The sequence below is a fragment of the Conger conger genome, chromosome 6 (assembly GCF_963514075.1).
Source record: "Conger conger chromosome 6, fConCon1.1, whole genome shotgun sequence".
Taxonomy (NCBI): Eukaryota; Metazoa; Chordata; class Actinopteri; order Anguilliformes; family Congridae; genus Conger; species Conger conger.
The window spans coordinates 59,022,296-59,044,257 of NC_083765.1; the positions used below are offsets into that span (position 1 = coordinate 59,022,296).

The following is a 21,962-nucleotide window of genomic DNA, read 5'->3' on the forward strand; positions in this document are numbered from 1 at the left end:
TGGTAAACACATCAGTTCCAGTAACATGAGCTGGCGACAGCAGGATGAATGGCACCGGAGGAGAGAGATGGGATATTCCTCACACTTACCAAATAATGTGAGACCTGCAAGACTAAACAACGACAACAACACTAGGTATGCTATGTAGGTATGCTATTAGTAACAAGGGAGTACCATTGTCCTACCCTGACTGAGCGTGGATCCTACAAAAAAGCAAGTCTTGTCATATGCATGGCTGCACAAGCACTTGTAAGGCGTACTGTATATGTATTAGGTGCTCTCAAAATGTTGCACAATATTTCCTCCTAAAACAAAAACAAGATTAAAAAAAACTGTATCTGCAGAGGGACAGGAACTGAATGCTAATTTCCTCTCCCTGCGTCACAGATATAATTCATTTTATTTGATCCCGCATGACGCAAGGCCGGTCACAAAGTCAAACGGTTCATCCCTGACAACCGCTGAGGACAAACGCGGATTTGCATTCTATCCAATCACGTGTGAGCATGTTGGCCTCGTCCATCAATAGAGCCGCATACGTCCTGAGGCACGCCCGGCCTTGCCCAGCCCACTCTGGAGATTGCAACGTTCAAAATACGCCTGCGTCCAAAACGAGGTGCGCGTGTGTACGAAAATACCACGGCATGGTCATACAACAAGACAGGATAACCGCCTTCAAAATGGCGTCCCGTCATTCAATGACAAACCTGTCAGAGGCTCCTGCCCCCGCTCGAACGGGAGACAAGACGGAGCAGCGAGAGAGGGAGCGGTCATGTCATTCACAAGCCTCTCCCCATCCTCAATGTTCTACAGCGTACAATGGCAGGGGGAGTCGTGCCCTGGGCCGAAGGTTGTAAAACGCATAGAGGGCATTTCCCTGCCATTGTTTTGTTTTTTTCTTTTCCAGCCGGGGGACAAGGGGAAGGCTGAGAAGTACGGCAGGGGTCAGGGGTCAGGGAGGGCCGGCCGGTCGCAGTGACAAGATCCACCCCGGGGGAGAGAGGGACGGAGAGAGGGAGGGAGGTTCTCAGGAATGAAAGGCTGACAGCCCGTTAATACAAGTTCAGCGACGGGGAGAGAGGGGGACCTGCTGACAGCCGGGTCTTGACAGGGATTGATGTTCGGATGAGCAGTATCGCTCCATCTCCGACAACAAAGGGTCCTGGTTTCATAGAGTTGTCACTCGAGGCAGTGCCCTCCACTCGCAGTCCCGTGCACTAATTCACCCCCCCCCCTGTCCTCGCTGTCGCGGGGGACGCCCGTCTGAAATTCCCACAGCCCCGCGGCCCGCCGGGATTCCGTCCCGGATTCCAAGCGGAGGTAGGAGGAGCGTTCCGGGCTGTCTCGACCGGCGGGGATTTCCGCGAACGGAGCGGAGTGGACAGCGTGAGCGGCGCTTGACCTTTGAGAACCGCGCGCAGCTGGCGGGCCCCTGTTCACGTGTGAAAACGGGCAATTGCCTTTGGACTAGGAAGTTAACGCCAAGATGGGAGTTCTCAAAGTTGCTGGCAGCAGACGCAAGAGGAGATCGGCTCGCCGAAGTGACAGAGGAGGCTGCAAAGATCAGACAATTAAAATTTCGCATTCAATAATTAAATATAAATAAATTGGGTTTTAATTACCCAAATTTCCCAAATTCTAATATGGTATGCAGTGCTGAAGAAATGGTTTTAGCTGCCACCTGTCTGTTTCTTTCAAGCAATCAGAAAAAACAGTACTAAACTAAGATAAAACTACCGACTTTTTAAAAAAGGGCAGCAAGCTTCTCAAGACAGTCGGTTGCCTCAGTTTTCCTCCGAACGGAGCGATCAGTTCAAAACCATTTGGCCGTGTTTTTGTTCTGTGACAGGCCTGAAAGCATGCGGAGGACCCCTTAGTGGGGTGGCAGGGGGTCCGCGGTGTGAAGCCTGGCAGTCGACACGCCGGGTTTGATTCAAATATCAGCGACTTGTGTTTCCGAGCAGATAAGCAGGGCTCTCACAGCAGGCCAAGTCTCTGCAGCCCCCCCTCCCGCCCCCGAGAGACGGCGATCCCGGCAGCACGGCGCGGGGCCTCCCGCTAGCCAGCCGAGGGCACAGGTCTGGCTCCTGGCCCTCCGAGCGCTGATGTTCGCACGCCAAATCCACGCCACTCGCTGATCCCGGCTGGAAAATCCGGTGATGCCAGCTCGGCCAGCTTGAAAACTGAGGTCGTCATAAGCTGGTGAAGCTGGATGTGAGCTGGTCAACCAGGTAGTGCTGGTAGCTTGTGTGAGCTGGTAGCTGGTCAATCAGCTACGTGCTGTTTTAAAAGATAGCTTGAGCCAGTCAAACCAGCTGGGAGCTGGTCTGAACTGGTCAACCGGCAAAACCATGTCAAGCTGGGAGCTGGTCTGAACTGGTCAACCAACTAAGCCATGTAGAGCTAGGAGCTGGTCTGAACTGGTCAACCAGCAAAACCATGTCAAGCTGGGAGCTGGTCTGAACTGGTCAACCAACTAAGCCATGTAGAGCTAGGAGCTGGTCTGAACTGGTCAACCAGCTACCAGGTGTTTCAAAGCCTAGCTTGAGCTGTTTTCTTCAGCAGGGATGTTTCTTATTTCACAACGTGCTTTTGCCCCACTCAACGTCACCGCAATACATCACCGGGCTTGATGGGGAAGCTTTCTGCTCACTGCTAAGACCACTCAGCAGTTCTGCCATTACCGCGGTAAAGCTGGTGTCCCGTGTCTTAAATCACCCTGCGCTGGATTCCCAAAGTATTCCCAGTATTCCCAGAGGTCTTGCCGTGGCTCTGGATCCCGGCAGAGTCTCTCATTGCCTTCCGCTCCTTGATTGTTATTCAGACAGTGTGCTTTGACTCATGACACTGGTCAGTTTAGATGCAGGCTGACATCATAGCCATCGTTCCTGTACCCTTTCCCCGCATTCATAAGTATTGTTTTCCCATGTACTCAAGATATTAAAGTGACAGATAATAATACCTACCAAATCAAGCCCTTTTTTCTAATTTGCATATCCTTACTGTAAAAATTCCTCCTGCTAACTTCGGATGACAGGCGAGTAGAAAGTAACACCATTTTAAGCAATCTTGGTGCAGTACTATTTTTCATTCTAACAAGGACTGTTAGGAACAGTGGTCTTGTCAAAAGATTATTAATGTTAGGTTATACTCAACTGTGCACTTATTTGTAAAGCTGCAGTTGTACCATGATGTGATGACTCGCAGAGTGCAAACGCAGGACAAAGAAGTATTGGAGGAGCATTCAATCCCCATTAGAACGCCTCTTCTGAACTAAGACATATGCACCGCTAATGAGGACGTGCAAAGATAATTACAACTCCACCGACAAAGCGCTTCAGATCTTTGTCAGGAGTCTACACTGTGCACTCATGCAGTGTCAATAATGGCCAAACGATCGCATTACATTTCTACATTATACGGTCATTTTGTTGAGCCAGAATGCTGCATTTTGATTGGTTGTGTTCATTTGCTGAGTTTACACTGGACTGCAGCAATGATCGCTCCGTACAGGTAAGCATTCTGCCTGTACTCGAACATATCTGCTGCTAACGCTTTTCTGAATATTAAAATCATTTTTCAGCATTTATGAGCTATTTTTAAAAACAGAAAAATTAAATAAATAAAACGGTCTAAAACAGCGGTCAGCAGGGCCAGTGTACGTGCATGTTTTTCCACCAATTACCCTGGCTCAATTAGCTAATTAGTTTTATACATCAACACTGGTTCATTCACAAATTATCCCAGAGTAAATTGTTCATACAGGGACACAAACACAATATGCAGCTGCCATTCAAGTAATTTAGCTTACAGTAAATGCCGGATCAGCTAAATGATTGGCTTCCTTAAATAATTAAGAACAGCAGTTGGCATGAACTCCAGAACCAGACAGCCCTCCTTGCTTAAAAGAAACAAGAAACCTTTTTTTGTTGCCAAACCTGTAGCTCCTGTATAGTTTACAACTTAAGCAGGTATCCTGTAATATCAATGGCCTGCAATTTCTCACAAATGTGTCATAAAAGTTCACTGTCAAGATTTTCTATAGATAAATGTAGCACAATGCACCATACAAGAACATTGGGCTATGTCATTTCAAACCTAAATATAAAATGTTGGCCTGTTTTAAGAATGAAATGGCGACAGGACCCAATCAAAGGTGACACGCATAATACTAGTATGTGGTGTGCTCCACAACATAGCCCTGGGGCATGGTTCTGAAATGAATGTGGGGAGTAGAATGGACCCCCAAGAGCCTCCTAACCCACCACTCAATGGAGCACCTGCCCATGGACCCTCAGCTCATACAGAGATTGTTGAGAGGAGGAGGTGGCAGCAATCTGTGGCCAAACCTTCCCCCTCACTACTGGCACCTGTGGCACTTGGGAACCAGGGGCTTCCCCCATTGCTAGGTGAATAAAATAATAAAATAAATCCCTTCATGTCTTGTATATTAACTCACTGACAACTAAGTAATTAACATTCTCTTAATTCCTCACCATGATGCAGCCGTGGGGGCTGCCGTCGGAGCATGCGCCAGTCCGTTTGGGAGAGCTCCAGGCCCCCCTCCCGTTACCTTGATGCTGCGGTTTGTGTGGTTATTCTTTCCCTTGCAGGTTAAGGTCAGATCAGCCACAGTTCTGTCTCGCTGCCCCACCACGTTCACGACAGCGGCGACACACTCCAAAGCTACCCGTTTGGCTTTGTTCGTCAGCCCACTGGGCTTCTTAGAACCTGTGTAAGGAGTTAGCTTTTAACCTATATAAAGGTTTTTATGCTCAGTACCTTTTGTGAATCGAATGTAAGCACACCGCCGGAAATGATCTTAAGGTTAAGCTCAAGTATGAATCTAAGAATTTTTTATAAACGAGGCTTCCAGGACTATTGGTGTAGCAGGACGACACAGAGTGTGTACTGGGCAGCAAAATTAGCTTCCACTGTCTGACTCCTGACAAGAGCAAGGGAAGAGTAAGGTGCTGGATTTGGCTTGATTCAATCACTCTGCTTTCTCCTGCTGTGAGATTCCCCCAGGAGACCACCAGAGGCTTATCGAAGCCAAAAAGCTATAATGTAAAATCCTATCAGTGACTTCAACAAGTCGTTTCTCTTTGAAGAGAAACTTTTTCTTTTAAATCCGAAGTTCAAACAAGTCAATGACAGCTAAATGTAGCTCCAAGCATTATGGGATATGCGGTGGTGAACCTCAGTTTAGAATACTGGTAGTCATGTGGTCCCTGTTTACAGGTTCCAAGTTCAAAACATACTGTAACTGAACAAAGTGATACATGCATTGGCTGCCCTGCTGAAAAAAGAAAATGTTTAGCTTGTAGCTGGTTAACCAGTTCAGACCGGCTCCCTGCTCAACATGGTTTGACCAGCTCAAGCTATGTTTTGAAACAATAATTTCAAGCTGGTCACAGCTGGATTTTACAGCAGGGTAGTCTGCACAGAGTCTGAATTTGATCCACACAGTATAATCCGATTTCAATAGTCAAAACATGATTGTCAAACACAAATTGAGGCATTTCCAACAGTAATACTGCAGTGACAGTTAACAAACAGACTGTTCAAAATTGTTAAGTGCACATAAATGCATTTAACAAACATGTATCTCACGCATTCCCTGTGACTCTCATTCAAAGTAATTTACATGGATTAACTTCAAACAGGTACAGTGCCTAAATAGCTGACATTGTACTGCATAACTGAGCACAGCTTCCAAATAAAATGGGAATAAACCAAATATTTCTTGCAATTGTGTTCATGGCATGCATTCATATTTACAATGCATTCAAAACACCACCGAACTAGCACAATGCAGCAGTGTTTGAGTTTCCAACAACAACAACTACAAAACGTTTCTTATATAACACTCTTATACACACATTTCAGGGTAGTTTACAAAAAGAAAACTACCAAACTAAAAGGAATATGCACTTGGAGAACAAGTAAGTCTCAAGATTTTGATTTAAAGGAGCCGATTGTAGCTGCACCTCTAATATAGCCTGAAATTGTATTCCAAAGATGAGGTGTAGTGAAATCAAAAACTCTCCCCCCAAATGTTTTTAAAACTTGTCTGGGTCAGTTTAAAACACAAACACATTATTGACTACCAAATTAGCAGGATGCCAAATGTTTCTATCGTCACGGCCCCTATTGTAGCACCCAACCCATCTTGAAACAAACAGGGAAGAAAGGTTCAGGACCATGGTCCTGAGAAACCAGGACTTCTGCCCATAGTAAAAATTTTACTCCAGTTTTACTACAGCCAATGCACAACATGACAACCATAGTTGATACAAGATCTGGAAAATATGAATATATTTGTTCTTCTCAGCAAAGTGATTATTCACAAGTCATTTACTTTTTGGCAGTGACAGAGGACGCAACAGAAATTTCTCTAAACAGGCTGTAATTTTACAATGTAATTACTATTTAGCAAATGTGCTCCAAAAGCGTAAAGTACTGTACTGGAACTGAAATTAATAACACAACAGGAGAAAATTTACATAAAAGGAAAAGTTAAACACCACTTACTCCACAGACTTCTAAATCCCAGCACATGATTGCTATGCCTGTTGCATGTCTTGCAGTCTGTCACATTACAACAATTCTGCTCAGTTATTAAAGTGCGTGCATCTGACTGCACCGAGGGCTACATCAAAAATCCACAAGTCCTGGCTCTTCACTCGTTACTGCATCCACAGTTCCACTTTGCCCTCCTCTAAGACTGAGCCTCAACAGCAATCATCAAAACTATTTACAGATTATGATGCAGGGTCCTGTCACCCAAGCTTTGTAGCAGTGGCTTGAAATAGCATCTACTGGATGCAGCCAGAATTAGCTTTCTGCTGCCCTACAGTACGACACAAAGGCAGTGATATCAATGAACCTGAATATCAATGAAATCAATGGGCTGGTTAACTCCAGCTAACTGAACGCTGCTTGGATTTCTTCTGGCTACAAGGTGGACCGTGCTGAAGGCGGAAATATGCAAATTAGCGTATAGTTGTGTTGTTGTAAAGTTACGGTCCAAATGGCTCGTTAAATGCACAGTTTCTTAATACTCATTGTGTGGATTTCTTTTGGGACTGTGGGTTTTGAAACTTTCACAGTCAGTTTTTATAGGACCTACAACTCCTTTATAATCCTCATAGCAAGGGAAATGTCGTTTTCCACAATATGGGACCTTTAAGGGTTTATTTGTTTGCAAGGCCTAACGCCTGATGAATCCATTAACTTTAGTTTGGACTTAATGAGCACTGCTACTGATCATTAAGATCTTGTTTAGGTTTTAAAAAATGTATTAAAACATCTTAGTGAGGAACCTCATTGCTTCTCAACTTGGAGAACAAACTCCCTGACCTCATTAGAAGACACCGGAACGACCCGACCAGACCTGACCAACAGCTTTGAATGGACTTCAAGTTCATCCAGATCCAGCCACCACTGGCTGATGAGAAGGATGCAAGATAATTTAGATTTAATTGCTACAACACCTGCAGTTTATTTAATCAATGTTTTACACAATTGCAGTAATACAGTAACTACCGTCATTATGATTTTCTTTCAATGATTAGTCTAAACACAGGGGGTGCTGCACAAGCTGTTAACTTGGCAGCAAAACCAGTGTCGTTTGATGTTGCCTTCTCACTTCAGTATTATTAGGACACATTAAATTGCACAATGTTTGCTGTGCTTTAATCCTGTATATAGATTAAGTCAGTAACCAATACCTGGTGAAATAAAGATGTAGAAAAGTTTTGAGTATTCAGTTACAGTACACATTGTGCCCATTATGGTCTTCAGGCACCAAAGGTGCTGTAATGTTAACCATTTTAACTTAGTGTCGGCTGCATTTGCAAAATGTGTCATCTGCCAAAAAAGTCCTCAATTATCACAACAGATTAATAGGAAATAGTCAAATAATCAATTGCTTGGAATACTCTAAATAGCCAACATTTGCCATCCTATTCATTGTAACATAAAAATAATGTTCTATACACACAACACTTCTAACCACTACATACAACAAAAGAGTATAATTTTTTTCTGTATAATATATAATGCAGAAATAATTATATAACGCACATACCTATATAATGAATCATTTTTCTAATGTATATCTTTTGGATTTGTAAATACAAATGTGTCTGTTAAAATAGTTTTCTTAGTTTATTCAAATAAGACAGAGGGCTCTATTAACAGAAATGAACTTAAAATGAGAGCTGGTCAATCAGGGGGAATTCTTCTCACTAATGATAACTGATAGCCTCCGGGTGCCAGTTGTTCCAGGAAACTGAAGCAGCGTAACTCAAGACGCCCTGGGCAACTTGAACCTGACCTCACTGGCAGGACTACTAAACACCACAGACAACCACTTCCCTGGGTTCAACCAATCAATGTTAACCTTGGCAAGAGGAGCAAATCTGTGCATGTAGAAGATTTTCATTTTTTCATATAATAAATAATAGAATACAGTTTCAGCACTGTACTGTCATGGTTTGCGGTTGATATAACTTGCGCCAAATGGCACAAACTTTAATAAATTGCAAAGCAGTAACAGACTTGGTGCTGACATGGAGTTCAAAGTTCCTTGTGCATGACCTGTACTGCAAGTTAGTTAGTTACCTTGTGATGACATTTGAGAGTTTTCAGTTTGAGCATGACTGTTTCTAAAAGCGGTTCTGGAGTTAAGACTTGCGGTTCACCTCTCCCTACATGCCTCTTTATACCCATAGTTCTGTTTTTTTACTAAGCAATTTCTATTCTACCAGACCGAGAATACACTGTGTACCCTAGTATAACAACCTCCCTCAAAAATATGTATAACTGTGTGATTCTGGCATGGAAGCCACAGCACGGTACTCATAGCTGAATCAGTGAATTTTGGTCTGGAAAGCGTGCTTACGGACATTCACAGAGATTAGTATGAGTGTTAACGCGAGAGACTGTAAGAGAAAGTAACAGGATCCTAAATCTAGTGAACAATTCTGTTCCTGGAAGAACAAGGCACATCTTGTTACCTCTGCTTCAGAGGAGTTGCTCTCCTTTTTCTGTTGGCAGAAAGAACTTGTGTGGTGCAAAGGGTTCATTCTGGTCTCGGTTTTCCTTACTTCAGGGCATGGAGGTGTTTTCTGTGGCAAAATGTGAACACTCTGATACTCATGAGGAAACTGTGCCTCTGGATCTACCCTCACCTGCTTGTGTTTCACGCTGTGAAACTGCCATGGTTAGTCCTGGGATCGAGGCATCTGGGATTTTTATGACCTCTGCAAGAAATTGCTCTCCCTCATCCCCCCACCACAATGAGAACTCTGCAGCCAGCCTGTGGGCTGCAGAACAACCTCGCAGCACCAATACTGTATTTTCAAAATCACAGAACTGTGTTTTTTATACAGCTGTTTCAGCTACCAGGTAATAGTAACTTGTTTCCAGTCAACCATGTGCAACTCTTTTGTAGTTTCATGATGGAAGATGAATACAAATATATATTGAAATAAAATGTAAATTGGTTGAGATAAATTAAACGTCTTCAGACCACTTTTCTCCTCCAAAGACAAAAATATTGAGCACACTGTAGTCAATATTCAAAATGATTCAATGGATTGACTTACTGAAATTCAATTTTTAATACTGCCAACAATTCGAAAGCATAGGGGAACCTTCTGGAGTGAAAACTAAAATAACATGGCCTGAGTCCTATGGGAAAATAGTTGTCAGCCCCCAGCTACATTCCGAACATATGATACTACGGCACAGCTGGCTGGAATCCCCGTCAGCCAGATAGGGGAAAAAATGTATTGTGGGACCAATGGCAGTTTATGTATTCCTAGTTAATTGGAGGCCAGTGTGTCGCCAAAGCAGGATTTCAGTGGTGTGGGGTGTTTATAAACTAAACAAATAGCCCTCTCCCACATCTACTGTAAGGGGTGAACTCTTCATTTGGCTTGCCGTAACTGCATATATAACTGCATATATCCTCAGCCACTTCAAATTAACATGAAATGATGACTATGTCATTTCATCTTGAAAGCTCATTAATCAATTGTGGCTGGCCTATCAGTGCAATTAATGCAGGACTCCTTCAAAGATCTTCAAATTGTACCCAACATTCTGGTAAGCACATTCAGTTGCATAAACAAACTCCTGAACATAGAAATAAATACATGGTTTACATGCTTTAATTGTAACCAATTGTTTTTTTGCTGTAACAACTGAAAATATATACAGTAAACTGGTGTCGAAACATAATCTAATTTGTTCCACACAAAAATGTTTCTCAACAAATTGTACATATGAAATAATGGTCAGCCAAATGTATTCAAATGATGATTTATTTTACTGTACTATACTATACCATATTTTTAAGTATTATTTAATAAATGCAGTTTGCCTTCATAATCAGGTGCCAACATCATGAAGAAATGCAAAGGCGTTGATCAGAATTGCAAGCAAAGCAATCCTGACCAATGACTATCTTAAATCAAAAGAGAACAGCCAATTACAGTGTTTGCACTCCTTATTGAATTCTGTCTCCACTTGCACTTGGCAGTTGCAGGTGATCTCACGCACAGCAGCCAAGAGAAACTGCCACGGCTTTAAATAGTATATTTTACTCCCAGCATTCTCTGTAATCATACTGTTGATGTAATTACTGCTAATTCGTTTTAATTGCTTGAAGATTAAATCCGTTTGTTTCATCAAACGCATTAGCCACTCCACATGCAAAGCCTTGATTGAAAAATGCTGTTTTCCATTTCTGCTTCATCACTTCACCACAAAAAGGGTCAGCTTATTACCGCAACCCGTCTGACACAAACACTCGTTCATAATTATTCCTTGTATAATTGATAGACTCTTGCATATTTTTCTACTATGACTACACACACACACACACACACACACACACACACACACACATACACACGTTCACAGAAAGCACATCCACAACTCCGGTGCTCTGATTAACACTACCGCACTACATCCCTGAGCCATCTCTCAGATCTCTGGAAGGAAGATCCGAGGACTCTCTCTCTGTCCGTTATTGCCCGCTCCTGGGCATCGAGTCAACTTCTCACTCAACAGTTCTGGCAGTCCCTGATGCACAGCTGGCCGACAAGGTCCCCAGGAGAGAGACAACTGTCAGTCTAATGACAACACCACCCACCCAAAAAAAACACCATTTTGCTTTAAAAATGTCAGTATTGTTGTACTCACTCAAAGCATGACAGGTTTCAGGCAATTCAGAATCCAGCAGAAGACAGGGTCTGTGACGAGTAATAACTTTGCCCGTATCATAACGTATCGCTGTAACGCAGTGTGACAGGATGGAAGCTCCATCGGGTGGTTTTTTCCAGTCTAGGGGAGGAGGCCAGAGGAGGATGGATGGCTTTATTTGACTCAATGCCCTGACAGACACGAGGGCACTCAGGGAATCAGGCAAAGCAGCTGCATAACTTCCTACCAAGCATATTGCAAAATGGCCGCCTTAGTGCCTGGAGTCATATACATAGTTTTTGGACTGCAGGGCCTGATGGGGATGCTGTGCTTTGATATTAGGTTATAGGTTCAAGATCCTGCCGTATCTCATTGTAACATTGTAAGCAAGCTGTGCTGTGTTGTCTAAACTCCTCTCTTTCTCTCTCTCCCGTCTCCTCACACATCAAAGGGAACTACTTGGGCAATTAAATAATGCTTATGGTGCCTACAAACGGCTCATTATGAAATAAAAAGAGCAAGCTGTGACATTTGTAATATCAAGTGAAAATTTGAATTAGCACACAAGTTATACTGCAGTTGTTGAGGTTTCTTGGTTTGTCATTCATGTTTTGTACACAGCAAACAGGTAAGGGCTGAGCTCCGAATGGACTTCTCTCATGGTATAGCTGTTGTCTCAAAATGGAGATTTCACTTCTCGCTTAACTTTATTAAGGTCAATTTCATTAACCATGCTGAATTATCTCCATCTTCATGCTCATTGGCTTTCAAAACGGGCTTAAACCAGCCTTTTGATGGTAATATAACGGTGCTGAATTCTGCTCTGCTCCTTTTTTTAAACTCAAATTATTTCGTCAGACATAAGATGGAGCAGTTTCTACCAAGGTGTACCTGACCTCCTCAGGGTCTCATTCAGCATTATCCAATGTGTGCCAGCATCTTCAGTCCCCGCAGAGTGAGGTATTTATAACCGTTTTCACACAGAGACAACCTTACTCAGAAATGTTCCGGAAACTCACCATTTAAGGGCCATCGGTGAATCACAGCCAGATTCTGAATTCTGGAAGCCTTACTCCAGTAATTTGCCAGCTCAAGACCTAGTAACATTTACAGAATGTTCCAAAATCAATACAAGGCCATTATGTTAACAGATCAAGAATGTAAAACTGAACTTATCTCACAAAGACATCGACCAGCTATGCTTTTTACTACAGAAAAAAATAATAAAAGGAGTTTATTATATTATATTATATTTTAACTACACAGTCCACACTATCACCATCACACAGGCATTAGCTAGCTTCCCTGCCTAGTAAGCCTAAGTTAATGAAACTATACCTCACAAGAACTGTATGCCTTGATTTTTCTTTTGACCTATTTTGATAACTTTACCACTGTATGTGAATGCAGTCAACCTGTTAAACTAAACTAAATGGACAGTCATTGGTTGTGTGAACAAGAAAAGCCACTTAACTTAAAAAAGGAGAGGTTAGAGTTCAAAAGAATTGAGCAGCATTTACCTTGGAGTAGGAGACATATGTCTTTTAATCTTTTCGTTTTGTGGTGGCTGCTTTGTTGTGGAATTAATAAAAATATATTTTATTTTGTTCTAGTTGAACTGAAGCCTAGAGTTACTGAATGCACTCTGAAAATAATCCATAATCCAAAATAATCAATCAAACTCAGAGTAAACAACCAAAATGTTGCAGGATTGCTACAGGAGAATAATAAATTCAACAGATGTTGGTGTAATCACCGCAAAACTTTGACAGCCTGGCAGATTGGTGAATCAACTTTATTGATTACAAGCAATGATTACCAAAGGATACAGCAGATTATCCCCTGACCATGAGTAAATCCTGTAATTCTGTCAGCAGCAGAAACATAAATTGGAAGTTGTGCAGGGAGTGTAAACGCAAAATGAGATTTTCAAAAAGCTCCACACAGAAGCACATCTAAATATATGAGCTGATTTAGCAAACCTTCAAGTGCATTTATTTATTACAGTATCTCAGAGGTTTGGATGAAATGAGTGTGATCTGAACATAATTTGAACGTTTCACTAAATAAATGGTCATCAGATGTTTGACAACAGCAATGATTAAGCTGGTGACACTGTTTACAGTACTGTATTCAGTATTAAACAATAATTCCCAAAACTTGTGGATCATGGCATTCCGGCTATTCATGAGGAAAGCTGACCACAAAACAGTAACCCGACCACATCCCTCTATAACCACATAAAAAGAGTACAAAGTTATGAGTACATTGCTATCACTTTAAAACATCCCACAAAGGAAAATACCCTTAAAATCATTTGAATGAACAAGAATGCAGCCATTTTGTTCCTGTCTGAAGGACAGAGCAGAAATGATGTGGGTGGGCATTTTGCCTGCACTGGGAGAAAAAAGAATTCCCTACCTCAGCTGCCACATGCTGTCTAAACAAAGTATGAGAAGGTAAAGATACTAGGTGCATAGAGCAGCTCATGCGTCATACGCGGTTATGTTGAGTTGAGCACGTTGGTCCGGTCGGTGGAGGAGAGAGCCTTCCCCCGGGCCTGTTACAGGTAAAGGGCCCAGATCGACAGTGAGGTAAGCCTGCTGTCCCTGCAGGAGTTCTTGACAATAAATCCTGATTTATGGTCCCTTTCACTCAGGCCTACACGCACACAGTACTGGAGATGATAACTCGGTGATTTATGATGGATGAGGCAAATGGCAGAGAAAGTTAAACAGCCAACACAGGAAGGGTCTGCTGCTATCTCATCAGCATAGGTTTATAGAGAGTTCCCAGTCAAGGCCAGGACAAACTGTAACATATACTGTAACAATCCCATCTGTAATCTCATCTAACCACAGCACACTTTATCCCTAAGTTTCAATGCAGCTTTTCTGTACTTAAAAAGTATCATTTACAAAATCTAAGACTGAGGCACTGATTTGTAAACATTTATAATGAATGCCTTTCTGCTGGATTCAAGAGAACACTGTGGCTTGTGGTGTGCCATTCCGGGTGAGCCAATCGGAAATAATGCCAATCTCACTGACAAGTATGACCTTTGTAAATGTCCTCAAACTCCTGCAAATTGAGCAGCTCTGCCAGGATGCTATCAATGGTTTTCACAAACAATGAGCACTGCTTGCACAGAATGAGATTCAGTTACCATTAAACCACAGAGACTGGTTTGTTAGAAACCAGGTTGTTTGCCGTGTGATTCAACGGCAATATTTCATATTGAGCTTTTCATATCCGCCCGGAGCTTCCGATTTGTAAAACAAAAAAAGAGTAAAAAGATTTCCCGTGTGACATGACGTATGTTGGTGCATAGTTATTGGATGAGGTTGACAACAGAAAGGTTGTTAACACAGAGAGGTGATTGCAGGAGGAGTAGGGGGAGAGGGATGTTTTGTCGGCATTTTAGATACTAAAACCAGGAAGAGAACACTTTTAAACTTCCTTTAAGCTAAGGGCCATCTCAGTTCACGTTTGTTCTGATAGTAAGAAAAAACAACATTGAAAAACGACGTCGTCCAACGCACGGGCGTTTAAAGTTCTGTATGTTTCAAACTCTTCCATATAAAGAAAGGGTGGACAGAATGCTCTCGCGCATATTAAGGTACTCCACCTCACACTCCATCACAATGTTTATCCTGTATTTCACCCCTCCCAGAAGGAACATCAAAAACAGATAAATAAGTGCTGACTGCCTTATCTCAGAGCTATAGTAAAGCACAGCGCCATCCCGTGATTTATTACACTCCACCAAAGCAGAGTGGTAGTGCTTATACATGTTTATGAGGTAAACATAAGGCTACTTGAGAATGGTCTTCCTGACCTTCATGCCATAGCTAGAAAAACAGAAGGAGCCTTGAGGGTGTGTATATATTATCCATCACCATCCGACCTCAAGGAAATACCACCCGCAGCAACTACGCAATTTGACCTTTGATCCGAGTAACGGTTTCAATTAAGCTGCCACAAGTGTGAGGCGAGATGAAAATGCGACGGCTTTCCCATCTCTGAGGATGACCTCTCGCTGTGTCCCTCTGCTGTTAGAGGAAAGCCTACTCCATTACACACTGCAGCTATGAACAGTTTAAAGATCTGGCGCTGAATTCCTGGGTTAATGCTTCAATGTTACAATGCCTGACTCCACACCATCAGAAAATGTATCTCTTGTAGAGGTGCCGTGGAGATGAGTTTCAGGGTACAGATTTCTGCCAGGGTGTAGAAAGGCGTATGTATTTGATTAGGAACAATGATGTAATTTCCAGGAAACCCAGATGATTTCCCAGCGCAAAAAGCATTTGCAATATGGATTTGCTATATAAAGTGTATCTGTTTTGGATAGCAAATAAAATAATGCCCCTCACAATCAAATGGCTAGCAAAAAATGGCTTTGCAGATTGAGTTACAAACCAACTGCCATTATCCCCCCTCCTCCACCCCCCAACCAACAACAACCACCTAACCACCACTGCTCCCTTGGAGGATAAATTATATTTCTCTAAGAATGCACAAATTAAAATGTTATGCCATGTCAGCTAAAACAAGGGAATTGGATGGAAGCAGAATTGGTTTCATAACCTCAGGTGCAATTAAACGCGTGAGCTGTGGTCTTTGCAGAAATTATGATGGAGAGGCATTTTAGCAGCAATCATGAATGTATTTGCTCCTACACTGTATGTTACAAAATGTATCTCACACTGTCAAACCTCAAACAGCTCCACCAACCTGGAATTCCTAAAGAAAACCCACATTTGAAGAGCTGATGCATACTGCTCCTTTCTTCTTTCAATAGCAATGTTCAATGTATACTTCAGAGAGATGGTCATATATATAGAAAGGCTTTTGTATTCCCTGAGACCATAAAACAAAGAGCATTAACAGCGCATTAGACGATAGCATATTTATATTGCATTACATTCATTTAGCAGACACTCTCACCCACAGCAGATTGCACTCTGGGAGAAACAGAAGTGCATTTACCTGATTAATATGGCTGATGTTGCCAGACCCTCCTAACAACATGCTCAGGCAAGCAAGTAGAAATATTTGCAGATCAATTGGACCAAAATGGTTTTGATCCACAAGTCACAAATACTAGCATAAGGAAAGTTGTAATTCACACACACACACACACACGCACTCACAAACACACATATAAGTGGTATGCCCGAAGCCAAATGCCACATTCAGAACTGCAGAAATAATAAAACATAATGATTATATCAACAACACAAAGGCTTATATTTGTTTATTGTTGTTTTAAAGCAATATGTGGGCTACTATCATGATTCACGATACAGGCCTATTTTAAGGTGGATTTCACTGAATTTGATTTCTGATCGCATATTTTTGTAACAACATTTTATTGCTGCTTACTATTTCTTTCTGTGATGGACCAAAGCGATCAAATGCACCAGCATATCAATGAATTTCAGTTGTGTTTGTTACTAGCAGCAGCTGCCCTCTGAAGCACTCTGAAGCACTGCTAGCACATGTTACTGTTAATACAGTTGCTATTCCATTCACTTTCCACTGCTGCCCATGACATCTATTGGCTAATTGGACAAATTAATGCTTTTAAACACTCCATGTTCTGCCTCTTTTCCAGTTTCGCGCGATGTTCCACAGCTTTGTCACGACTGCTCCATGACTTTAGCCAGCATTTCCTGTGACAGTCTCACAGGCGCTCACTCGGTGAAAGTGTTGCTCACAGCGCAGGAGTGAGAACCGCAGCCTCTGACGAATCCTACCCCTGTCAGTGCCGACTGTGGCCGGCAGCCCAATTGGCGTTGCGTCACCCAAGAGATATACGGCGTGACAGGGGCTCCGTCAGCAGGGACAGCAGTGTTCACTGCCCGACTGACTCCTGTAGGCCGTGCATTAACGGCTCTCTGAGTGCACTGCTTATGGCTGCTGTGTGGAGAGAAGCTGTTGGCTGACACTGCCTGTTTCGATATATACAGTTGCACTCAGTGAGTGCAACTGTATATATCCTTTATTCGGTATTTATTATACTTATTTTCTAGACTTATTAAGTCTTCTGCTGCTGTAGCCTGTCCACTTAGAAGTTTGACACGCTGTGTGTTCAGAGATGCTCTTCTGCATACCACTGTTGTAATGTGTGGTTATTTGCGTTACTGTCACCTTCCTGTCAGTTTTGACCTGTCTGGCCATTTTCCTCTGACCTTTCTGATTAACAATGCGTTTCTGCCTACAGAACTGCTGCTCACTGGATGTTTTTTTTTTTTGTGCACCATTCTCTGCAAACTCTAGTGACTGTTGTGCGCAGGAGACTAGCAGTTTCTGAGATACTCAAACAACCCTGTCTGGCACCAACAATCATTCCACAGTCAAAGTCACTTAGATCACATTTTTCCCCCCACTCTGATGGTTGATGTGAACATTACCAGAAGCTCCTGACCCATATCTACATGATTGTATGCATTGCACTGCTGCCTCATAATTGGCTGATTAGATAATGACATGAATATGTAGGTGTACAGGTGTTTCTAATAAAGTGCTCAGTGAGTGTATATGATAACAGTGCTCTTAAAGCAGGAGAGGAAGAACAGAGAGGCCCCACTGTAGCAAACTCTGAGAACTTTACATGCACAAAGAGAGAAATTAAATTTCATTCCAATTCTTCTACCTGCATAATAGAGAAATAACAATAAGAATGGTTTCACAATGACAGCAATTAAGACTGAAGGGGAGATAGCACTACAGCCATTACAATGTAGGCTATCAAAAGGTGTGACTTACAAACAATTGAAGGAATCGTAGTATACCAGGAACATAATGCTTTATCAAGTAGACAAATATAAAATGCCTCCCAACAATAAAAAATGAAATATCATAAAAGTCAGCGTTTCAATGCTGAAGCAAGTCAAATGTCCATAATTAGGCGCAAACCCCTGTTGTCACTATGTAGAGAGCAGAAAGATTAGTTCATATAGTACTGATTTCAACCCTTGTATCCCATGGGCCAATGCTTCATCGCATGAACGAAATTATTGCCCTATTTTACTGTTCAAGAGCCTGAATCAGAATCCTATGCATGAATCAAGAGTTTGCATCCAAGGATCAACAAAGTTGACCCTTTCAGGAACTCTGAAGGAGAGGGCCTTCAGAAGAAGCACATATTCACCTTAAATGTAATTTTGCCAGGACAAAGATTAATTTAATATGAGCAGATGAGGTAAGGGAATTGTGGGCAAGCAGAAGGTCAGGTGATCACCTTCATAATAATTGAGTGATAACAACCTGTGAAAACGCCTCAGTCCTCCATTCTGCAAAATGCAAGCAGCAAACAGAGTACCTGGATCGAGACTGGCCAAGGCTTCTGTGACCAAAGACCATGGACAAAAGAAAAAAAGAGCGACGCTGGCTCAAGATCCAGTTGTTCAGTCACGTGGGCTCATTTGGCAGTTTAATAATTCTGTAGACATAACAACATATCTGAAATAATTGGTTTGAGATTACAGGGAGGTAAATCTGCCTCAAAAGTGTTTTACCTGTGGATGCATAGACCCCTAGATACACAGACCATTGTTTTTGTGGATTAAAGCTAACAATGAATACATAGAGAAGAAAAAAATACAAATTATTTATTATGCAGTAGGACTATGTCAAATTGACATAGCCCCAAGGCAAAAAATAATAATATCGACGTATATTTTGGGACGTTATCATTTTAAATCGCTCATGATTCTGTCTACGTACACACTGGCAGTGCAATATCAAAGCAATACGCTCCGCAAATAAAATACAGTGCCCCTGATGCCGGCTCTCCATCAATACCGAGAATATGTAAACAAATTTGAGACAAGAGTCCACAGCACACTCTTTGATCATCTGTCGATACATAGGGTCTGACGGTGACAGCTCTCCAGTAATCACAGCGAGAGCAGAGAGGGGAATGTATCTGCTGTAGTCCAGAGCAGGTGCATTGTTCTGTTGAAATAAGCTCCAAGTGGGCATATTAATGCATGTGTACAGGTTGGAGTTTTCTCTTCCTGTGAGCTTGTTTACAGTCTCAGAAATAAAGGTACGAAAGGTGGCTGTAGAGGTGCCTGTCACTGGGGCGGTACGCTATACAAAAGGAGCTTATATTTTATTCAAAAATCTGTTTTATTTTTCATCTTTATAAACGGGTGAAAATCGTGAAAAAGTGTGATATAAAAAAAATGAGTGGTAATAATGCCAATTTCCGAGATAAATCTTAGATTTTAATTAGAAACATTGCCCTTTATTTTAACTGTTGGCTTTGTGCATGGAACAATGATGGAACAACATTGTGCCTGCGATTTCTACTGCACATTTAATGACATCGCACAGTGACATATAGAAGAAATAGGCCTAACATGGCCGCAATAATGACAATGTCATTCTAATACAAAATACTAAGTAATCCTGTCTAATTCAAATGAGAACTGCCGCCACAGCTAGATTACCTGCACATTTTGTCCTGGTGCTGGATAAACTTTCACATGGCCAAAAAAAATACAAATAAAACTTTTACATGGCACAAAATACATGGATATCCCCACATGCAGTGAAGAGATTCAATGCACTTACCAGCTGTTTAAGATCTGCCTCAATTGCAAAATGCAGGCAGTCCCATTCACTGATTGCGTAATGAGCAGTAGCCTTCGTAAATAAGACGTTCATTTCAGGATGACTGTGACCGCACCAACATACCCTCGTCAAGCCACATTTCACGCTGCAAATTTCATGTACGGAAATCTGGCCCAGGCGGCACGGATGGTGCAGTGGGTAGCACTGCCGCCTCACAGCAAGGAGGTCCTGGGTTCGAATCCCTGTCGGCCGGGGCCTCTCTGTGCGGAGTTTGCATGTTCTCCCCGTGTCTGCATGGGTTTCCTCCGGGTACTCCGGTTTCCTCCCACAGTCCAAAGACATGCAGGTTAGGCTGATTGGAGAGTCTAAATTGCCCATAGGTATGAGTGTGCGAGTGAATGGTGTGTGTGCCCTGCGATGGACTGGTGACCTGTCCAGGGTGTATTCCTGCCTTTCGCCCAATGTACGCTGGGATAGGCTCCAGCCCCCCTGCAACCCTGTTCAGGATAAGCGGGTTAGGAAATCTGGCCCATGGTCTCACCTCTCCTCTCGATAGTTCTGCATAGATTTTATTTCATTGGTTTGTAAAAAAATATATACAGATAAATAATAGCTGTCAGCACTATCCATGCAGCCTATGCCCAGACACCTATTAATACCAATCAACATGAAATGGGTTAAGTTTCATTTAGCACATGAACTGGACATGTTAGAAATAACATTATTTACAAAATATGGAAAGCAACCAATTTTCGATAGGTGGATTAACATGAGTTCAATTCATAGCCCTGTCACTGCAAGTCACTTCCCCACTGTTCATTGTATTATGTCATTACTAATCACTTGGACCCAGGGAAATAATAGGGTTTAAACAATCATACAGTGTATATTTCAGTCCTCCACCACCAGTTGACAGAGTCTCTATTTCAAGCTGGGGTCAAAGAATCGTTTAATTACTGGTGGCGACTGTCTCAGTTGATCGTTAATTTGCCATTTAATCAGGCGATAAGATGAATGACAGCATGTGCATGTTTGTTGACACAAATCATATGATTTATTTTCTTTAACTTTTATTAAACTAGGAAATGCCTATTACAAGAAAGACGTGGCCAGATCATATGTCAATTAATCAATGCAATGTGTTTGAAATATCCATACCTGAACATTTTTAATATTGTGGGAAGCACTGCTCATGTTGGATGACTTGTAAATATAAGGTTCGTCCAATAATACTGTATGCCTGGTGTACGCGTATATTTTGAACAATAGTGATTGTGTACTATCAGGAAAGCACTGCGAACAATATTTGTATTGCTTTCATTGTGTTATTCTAGGAGAGATGGCTGCCAAATAAATGAATAATGCAAGTGAATATTATTAACTGATGAGTTTCTGAAATAAAATTGCCAGATACAATTTTATAGTCTTTATTCATAATCTTAATTTCACCAGAAATTGGCAGAGGTGACCAAAATAAAATATGAGCCAGCATTTTCATGACTTTAGGCTGAGTGATGTGCCCAGTTTAAATCAGTAAAATGTCACACGGTTGTGTGGAACAATGTAGAGAGAAGCCGTCATAAAGAGGGGACTGTCCGTGCTGATTTATTTCAATTAATCTCTTGAGGATAATTGCTGAAATTCAGGTTGACAGCCCATATGGTCATTTGCTTAATTCTTTTTCTGGGCCCTGTAGTGGTTGCTAGCACCTTGAACTACTATTACCAGGCACAGGGGAAGCAGACTCATAAACAGATAATTGTACAAATGTATGAAGACAAAGCTTGATTTGTTGTTTTTTACAGCGGTAATGTGAAAACTAGCCACATCTACTGTATATGCACTATGCTCTTCCGTTCAGCAAAAAAATAAATGGTGAGAGAATACTGATACTAACATAAATAGGAGGCTACACATTTTACTTCTTTACTTCTTAATCTATGTCTAAATGCCAACAGGTTCAGTGAGTCCTGGTGATGTTCAACCTTGACCTCAAGGCTTGAGTCACAAAAAAGTAAAATGCTGTGCTAATTGCTTGGAAAAAAATGCACAGAAGTATATTTCCCTGTAAGCTCAGAGCTTAATGTGTTTACAGTATGCCCAGTTCCTGTATAGCCTTATTCATTTTTCATGTGCTGTTTTTCTCTCTTACAGCA

The 21,962-nt window shown here is 42.0% G+C and overlaps 1 protein-coding gene across 4 annotated transcripts in view; it reads right to left on the minus strand.

Annotated features, from left to right (window-relative positions):
* large2 (LARGE xylosyl- and glucuronyltransferase 2) overlaps nucleotides 1-21,962 on the minus strand; it is a 178,778-nt gene that overhangs the window by 114,606 nt on the left and 42,210 nt on the right. Inside the window, exon 1 of one of the 4 annotated variants that reach the window (XM_061245631.1) lies at nucleotides 6,535-6,614. The exons of the other annotated variants lie outside the window; for them this stretch is intronic. The gene's annotated coding sequence lies outside the window, so the exon portion shown is untranslated. Of the gene's footprint in view, nucleotides 1-6,534; nucleotides 6,615-21,962 lie in introns of those variants that run through there. 4 annotated transcript variants of the gene reach the window in all.